This window comes from Halyomorpha halys, unplaced genomic scaffold (genome assembly GCF_000696795.3).
Source record: "Halyomorpha halys isolate HHAL.00 unplaced genomic scaffold, Hhal_1.1 Scaffold202.1, whole genome shotgun sequence".
In the NCBI taxonomy this organism is placed as follows: Eukaryota; Metazoa; Arthropoda; class Insecta; order Hemiptera; family Pentatomidae; genus Halyomorpha; species Halyomorpha halys.
In genome coordinates this window covers 223,359-230,916 of record NW_027116652.1, presented here as the reverse complement: position 1 = coordinate 230,916, position 7,558 = coordinate 223,359, and the positions used below count along the sequence as shown (strand labels likewise).

General features: G+C 32.3%; 1 long non-coding RNA gene across 3 annotated transcripts in view; it reads right to left on the bottom strand.

The window, feature by feature from the left end:
• LOC106679432 (uncharacterized) overlaps positions 1 to 7,558 on the bottom strand; it is a 205,510-nt gene that overhangs the window by 1,928 nt on the left and 196,024 nt on the right. For all 3 annotated transcript variants that reach the window (XR_010845125.1, XR_010845124.1, XR_010845126.1), the window contains one exon: positions 74 to 181. This is a non-coding gene — a long non-coding RNA (uncharacterized lncRNA). The remainder of the gene's footprint in view (positions 1 to 73; positions 182 to 7,558) is intronic.

Here is a 7,558-nt window from a genome sequence, read left to right as displayed (position 1 = left end):
ATAACAAATTAAGTGAATAAGGGAAGAAAAAGAGAATAAGATAGGAGAGGAAAAAAATAATATGTAGACTTACATAAAATACTGAGGATCTCCCAAACCTGCTGTATCATTATCATTTTTGGAAGTTATTTCGCCATGGACCAATAGTTGTCATCTGGTGGGGCCATTTTGGATGTACTTTCTGAATAAATAAATAAATAACAAGTTAATATTTTTTTGTATCTTAATGATATGATTTTTAATAACTTGTACACCTATGACTTCTGGCTACATTTTGGGCATATGTCTAACACTAAACCCTGATACAATTCTGAAAACATAGCTGTAATTAACTCGTTGGTTACGCTAAGCCTATATTACAACCTTGGTCCATAGAGTATAATAGAGGGGATGAGCTGTCAGGAAAAGCTTATGGGACTCCGAAGGCGTGTCAGGGAAGGAGTGGGAGACATAACGGTCACCCACTAACAAAGGCCAATATTTTACCACGTTTGTAAAAATTCAGTTAGTTAAATTTTAATTCAGTCTCTACTGTTAGTACCAGTAAATTCATTTTGGAGAATTACTATGTGTCAGTATTGCAATGTGTCAGTTTGAATATAACAGACACCTAAGTACGAATTTCTCGTGAATGCCTTAGTACCCTACCATTCATTGTTATTGGGAAAAACATTTACTATAATCTATATAAAGTCCATATTTGCGATTAAATGAATATTTTTGCAGATAATGTGGGAAATATCCGATTTCATCGACGTAAACCATAGCTCCATGGGCGTGGACATATCCCTACTCTTTGGCTTCACTTCGGTATACAGGTAAGAGTAAAGATCCCAACCTCCTGATTACAACGCGAGACAAATGACCTAATTTTCCAATTAATTACAAAAGGTAAATTTGCATATCTAATATAAGGCCTATTTTAACAAACTGTCTCTAATAAAGTTACAGATAAAAAGTTATTGAAATTAAAAAAAAAAAAAAAACATTACCTTATCCTCAAAAAAACTTTAACAAACCGTTAAACCACTATAATCTTATATTATATATAAAAATAATATACCATTATAATTATAAAACAAAAATAAATTAAACGAAAGTTATAATATGTTAAACCCGAACAAAAAGGGAAATCCACTAAGTGATAAATACTGGCGTACAATCCTTAAAAATCCTCAATGTTCTTAATTATGCCATCAATAAATTTATTCATACCATAATGTTCCATTCCAGAAGTCTATCAGAAAAAAAATTTTGTTCACTTGTAATTTAAATTTTTATAAACCTATTTTTTTTTCTTATTAAAGCGTTTATGATCAAACAGTTTTTTTGCGAAACCATTATGTTGTGAATTTTTCTGATATAGTTAAAAATTAAACAATAAACCCTCCGTGGAATCTTCATACTCTGATGTGACTCGAATCAGATACCTTTCCTTCCATGATAAATTGGGCATGGACTCAAACACGTTTTTGATACTTCCTATAGAATCATAGATTCTTAAAAAAAAAAAATAAAAATAAAATAAGATGATATTAGGACCTTCCAATATAGAACTGTAATTTTTGTTTTAAACTGCCAAAATTAAAAAAAAAAAACAACGATTAATTCCAGAGAAATAAATGAAAAATTATACATCTAAAGAATAATTAAATTAATAAGTGTTTATGATAACATTATTGTCCATAACAAAATGATCCATAATTATCTTTCGCTAAATTATACAACATAAAAATTTATGTAATACTAACAGTGTCTAATAAGAAAAAGGGAGTCGTGTTCACTTGAACCGCGAGCAGGTGACACATTCTCGCGGTGATAAGATAGTGGTGAAAGTCAGGTCGCCGACATTTTGTTTTGAAATAAGCACACACACACACTAACATACAGTACGCTACGATAAGCAGAGGAAAAGAATGGAACAAAGGCTGACAATGGGAACCAGCGAAAGTGGAACTGTCTTCCTCCATCTGTTAGTGTAGTATAATGTAGTGTACCCGGTAGAACGGTATAGAGATATAGGGTAATTATCTCTCTTTTAATGGGTATTATTAGCTCTTTGTTAAGTCAAATACATGCGCGCGTGTGTGAGTGTGTATCAGAATAGTAGAAAAAACTATTTGTCGTTGCGCCCCACTTTGCAGGGATTCATCAGGGATGTCTTGATTAAAATCAGGATGATAACTGAATTGCTACCCTTGTTTCAATCTCATCAACATATATAAATATACAATATATATTTATTCATAAAATAATATATACTTATACATAAATTGATTGAATAAGAGGATTGGTGATCTATATATGAATTGAGTTGGTGTTAGAGAACTGCTATTTCCTCGGTTTCGCGTGCAGTATTTTTCCTTCTAAATTGAGCTAGTACGTTGACGATTTGACTGAAAATTGAAGGGCCGTATGTAGCCGAGGGAGTAAAGGGTCAATTTTGACTGGGCCCTAACTGCTGTGGCACCAGTTTGGCTCTGGGTTGGTGGGCTACTTTTATTTCTGTGGTGGTCTCACTAAATGAAAATTTGACCCCCACCATGGTTAGAATAGGGTGGAATCCTGTAAATAATCCCTCTGTATGATGGATATGATCAGGAAAGAAGCTAAAAAGAAAATTGTGTAAATTAGATTATTGTTGGAGAATTGCCTTTTGCCTAAACTGTTTTATCTCTTCCTAATCCAACAAACTGGTTCGAGTTTTATGAGCATTAATGGAGTATCTTTCAGTTTATTCACTCTTGACAGGCACCTGTTAGCTCGCCTTTACAATAAGAAGATCAATCTTGAACTACAAGAGTGAGCTCAGACCAGCCTTACTCTACGGAGCACCTACAACAAGAAGCTCCAACAGTTTCATAGCGATATACACATACAGACTATACACATACACAAGCCACTCGAAGTACTGACTGTGACAGAAATTATCTCAAGGAAGCATTTTAATTTTTTTCATACACTCCTATACTGTACGAACCCCTCATTCACGACACTGACACCAACAGGACGGCCACAAAGGTGGCAGACAGACATATACAGCCTCAATCTAGACTGAGGACTACAAACATATTTTCGAATCCACAAACCTCGTGAGTCCCGTCACCATTAGTCTCATACCGACTATTTCTCCATTTTTCAAACATCTAATTCCTCAGCCCCTTTCGAACTTAATCCAAATACATAAAAACAGGTCTTTCCTATCCGTTTTGCCATCATTGCCTGATATCAATCCTACACACTAGGCTTGAAAAAAAAAAAGTTTGTTCTCCAATTATAAATTAGGAAGAAATGTGAAGATAGGGAGGAGAGGTCTTTCTGCCCACACTCTTGTTATAGTTTACATTACAACTTGACTAACAATATTTCCTATTCCTCTCTATACCAATCCTCCACTACAATGTTTGTTCTTACCCCATAGATTTGAATTGGTTCAGTCGCATTCCCAGCGCTGATGATTTTATTGAATTGATGATATCGTCCTTATGAGTGTCCATTTCAATTCATTATATTGCTGTTGATAATATAATTAAATGAAGAAATGACCAATAAGTTAAATTTTATTATATTATAGTATACCTGGACAGAGTAGCTTGCGAATTTTTAATGTGAAACTGTGAAATTATACTTAAGACTGTCCTTAATGGTAGTTAGCCAACAAGTTGGTAAATTAAAATAATTAATAAAGAATGTTTGGACTAAATGGATATAATTTATTTTAATTGCATAATGAGATAAGCATCGTACATGATATCAGAAAATACCTATAAAATAAAAATAAACTTTACAATAATAAATCAAAAAAAAAAAGTAGAATATATCATGATGAGTTTTTCGAAATTGAGCGAGAGGACTAAATTTAAAAACCAAATTGACATCAGTTTTAGTTTTTAATGAGGAAAAAACAACAGATTTGTAATAGGATGTAAAATAAGGAAGTGGCAGGGAGTTGGTGGTTGATGAGGAAAAAGCCAAAGGTCGAAAGAGATAGAAAGGGGAGATAACAAGACATTTTTTTTTGTATGTCTTCGCCGGACATGTTTGTGGTAAAATTCCCAAATACAATGGTATATTTCTTGTATTTTAAAAAATAAAACTTTCATAATGAATTCCTAGAAAACATGAGATGTAAAAGATTGGGGTTCACGCACTGTATCTAAGAATAAGGGCGTATACAATTATACTTCTATAACAAAAAAAACCTGAAAAAGCCGATAAAACTGCTCTAACCACTTATATCAGGAAAACCGAAAATAAATTAAAATTTCATAAACTAAAATCATACATAAAAAAAATTAAAACTTGTACCGCTACAACCCATGAAGGGTCAGGGGTACAGTACTTTGTAAGGAACATCTGTTACAGACCAACGGTTTTGCAAGGAGGTGATTCCACGCTAAATTTTTTTGTTATATAATTTTATAGGAAGTTCTAACTATGAATTCATGTTACTCAAATAATATCCGCACTTTTTTCTATACTAATAAAGGACTAATACAGAATGAATAGTTTTTCATATTATTTTTTTGAGACAATAAAATTTTCAATAATTATAGATCAAAAGAAGGAATTTTTTTTTTTAAATACTTTCTCCTCTCTAGTAAGGCATACTGAAGAGGCGTATTTTAATATATTATAAATTTTTGTGTATACAATACGCGAAAATTTACAATATTATGTACAATACAATAGAAAGGACATAAAACAAAACAAGAAGAGGTGATAGCTAATAGAAAATAAAATAGTAAAAATATATAAAATACAACTGAATGGAAAGTAAAATAAAAATTTTTTTTTTTTCATTCGCCTATCAAAAAAAAGTACAAAATATTGAAAGGTTTTCGCTCCACACATTAACATTTCAGGTCTATGTATGCTGTCGGCGAATTCTTTACATTTTTTCTTGTATTTATTATACAATGTGTGTTCGGGTAGAGGCCATGATCCCCCTTGCAGTAGAGATGATTTCAACATACTACATCTTTTGTTGGTGTATATACAGTCGTATAATATGTATTGGTAAGTCGGACAGTGATCTGTAAGAAAAATTGAGTCAGTATATATATAATTTTCTTTTATGCCAAAAAGATTAAAACCTCATTCACATTAAAGTTAGATTGCAATACAATGCAATTGATAGAGGAGACGAACTCAGCGGTAATAAACGTATCGAAGCTATTCCTACGGTTGAGCTCTTACTCACATCGATATTAATAATCGAAGATAGTGCGAATCGAATAGTGACAATAAAGAAGAGTCGATTAGGCTTGGACATGACCCGAGCGAAGTTAACGGTGAGGTGCAGCTGACTCAGGCGGCGCTGTGGATCTTCCACGCTAGTTACTCTACGCTCTAACTGTGCACCTCTCTTCGCTTTGTACACTAAACTCCAAGCTATAAAAACTGTAACGGAATGTTCCACAGGGTCAGTACTGCATACGTTACAGAAATGAATGAGGAAGGCGAGAGCCATCAAATCCAACCATTAACATTTTTATCGCATTCTTCAGGTCCGGATTGCATACAGGAGTATTTTGTTCCACCAGAAATAAATCTATACTCGATTTAACCAACTTAAAAAAAATACATGTGTTCACAAAAATGCATCACAATTGCGATAAACTATTCATTTTGTGAAGAACACAAGAATAATTTAGATGTATCCAGAACTAAATATTCATGATGTTATTCATCGGTTAGTAAAACCATTTCGATATACCATTAGGATATTAGTATAAATGCGATCAATCTAAATAATTAATTTGTATATTTTTATTTTTAATTGCATGAAGTACTCTTCAATGGTCTTCTAGAAAAAAGAATTTTCCACAAGTGCTCACATAGGCTTTTGCTAAAATAGTTCCCAATTATTGAAGAAAAGACTTTTAATTGAATTAACTTTCCAATTTCTGTATATTCTTTAATTCCACAGCCAAAATTAAACAAAATCAGATTAAATTTTATTTTATTATTGGAGAAGTTTGTCGGGGGGTGCGGTCAGCAAAGAACAACATAAATAAACAAAACCATATTTATTTATTTATTATGGTTTATTATTTATTATTTATTTATTTATTTATTTATATGGTTTTGTTTATTTATGTTGTTCTTTGCTGACCGCACCCCCCGACAAACTTCTCCAATCATTGATCTACGGTCAACTATCTACACCTCATTATAAATTTTATTTTATCTATTAGCCTCGAGTCAGTAAATAACGTCAATTTCGGGTTTATAAAAAATAATAAAAATTAACACTCTTACATAACGAAGTGCACTTAAGAAGAATAAATGAGACATCAGGAGCTGTCAGACAAGATTAGATTGCCTGGCCACACCTTTCGCTGCTGTCTGTTCCTTCCAAATAAAGGCATTTTAAACAAAATAAAATCTTTAAATCATTCGTAATTAAATAATAATTAACTGTAGTATAAAAATGATAGACAAATTCGATCTAAGTATATGTCATTATTTGGTAAGAAAAAATAATTAAAACTTAACAAATGGTATAAATGAGGCATGAAAATGAAGAAAGGGAATAAACACTAATTTAAAGTTTTTTAAAGAAACTCAAAAATATATTTGTTTTTCCTACACCACAGGAAGTGGACTATTACGCCATTTTCCCTCTCGCAGCCCAATACAATTTTACTCTTCCTCTTAGTTGGTCATCCTGCTCAACATCTTCTAGACCAATACACGTTAAAAAATGGTCTCCATCCATGTCCCCCATGTTGCATAGAGGACATTTCGGGGACTCTTCGATGCCAATTCGATATATACAACTCAAAAATATGCATAATTCCAAACAGCGCGGCTTTGGCGCACTTTCTCATCCTCCACTAGCTCATTACCAGAGACGTGGTGAGAGAGATGCGCTGGGATCTCAAAGAGCTCTGCTTTACCTCTCATACGTGGAGGATAGAGTGGGCTCAGAGATCCTCAGGTCGATAAGGTAAATATTGTATTTAAGAGTGTAAATGTGACTGGTGATTACTTTATTTATTTTTTCATGTACATAATTTGATTGATAATTGTTTATTTTCTCTATTCTTCTGTTTGTATATATTTAGAGATTTATTTTTATGTATTTTTTATTTTGGCATTTATTTTTATCTTATGCTATTTTATATAAGTATGAATGTAGTTATTACAGTTATCACAATTGCCTATAGTCCAACAAGGTTGTGGCAGCTTGTAATATTTATCAGTAAATAAAAATAATTTGATAAATTAAAAAAAAAATCCAAACAGCAATAAAAACTATTTATATAATTGTTAATTAATATGAACTAGGCGGATATAATGGATTTTTTGAAAAAAAAAATTATAGCCTCCCAACTTGTAATTTAAAAATAATAATGCTCGAAGTAAGTTAGGTTACGTTTTTCTTAGCTCAACGTAAAATACTATTATTTTTTTTGTTTACTACTTTCCATACCATTTCTGACGATGGGATTAATCCCACAAATTACCAATCTAATCTAATCTGAGTGAGAAAGTCGGGGTTTCATTCCGTGGACCACTAAGAAATATAAGTCTACCCGCCCAGGCCGAA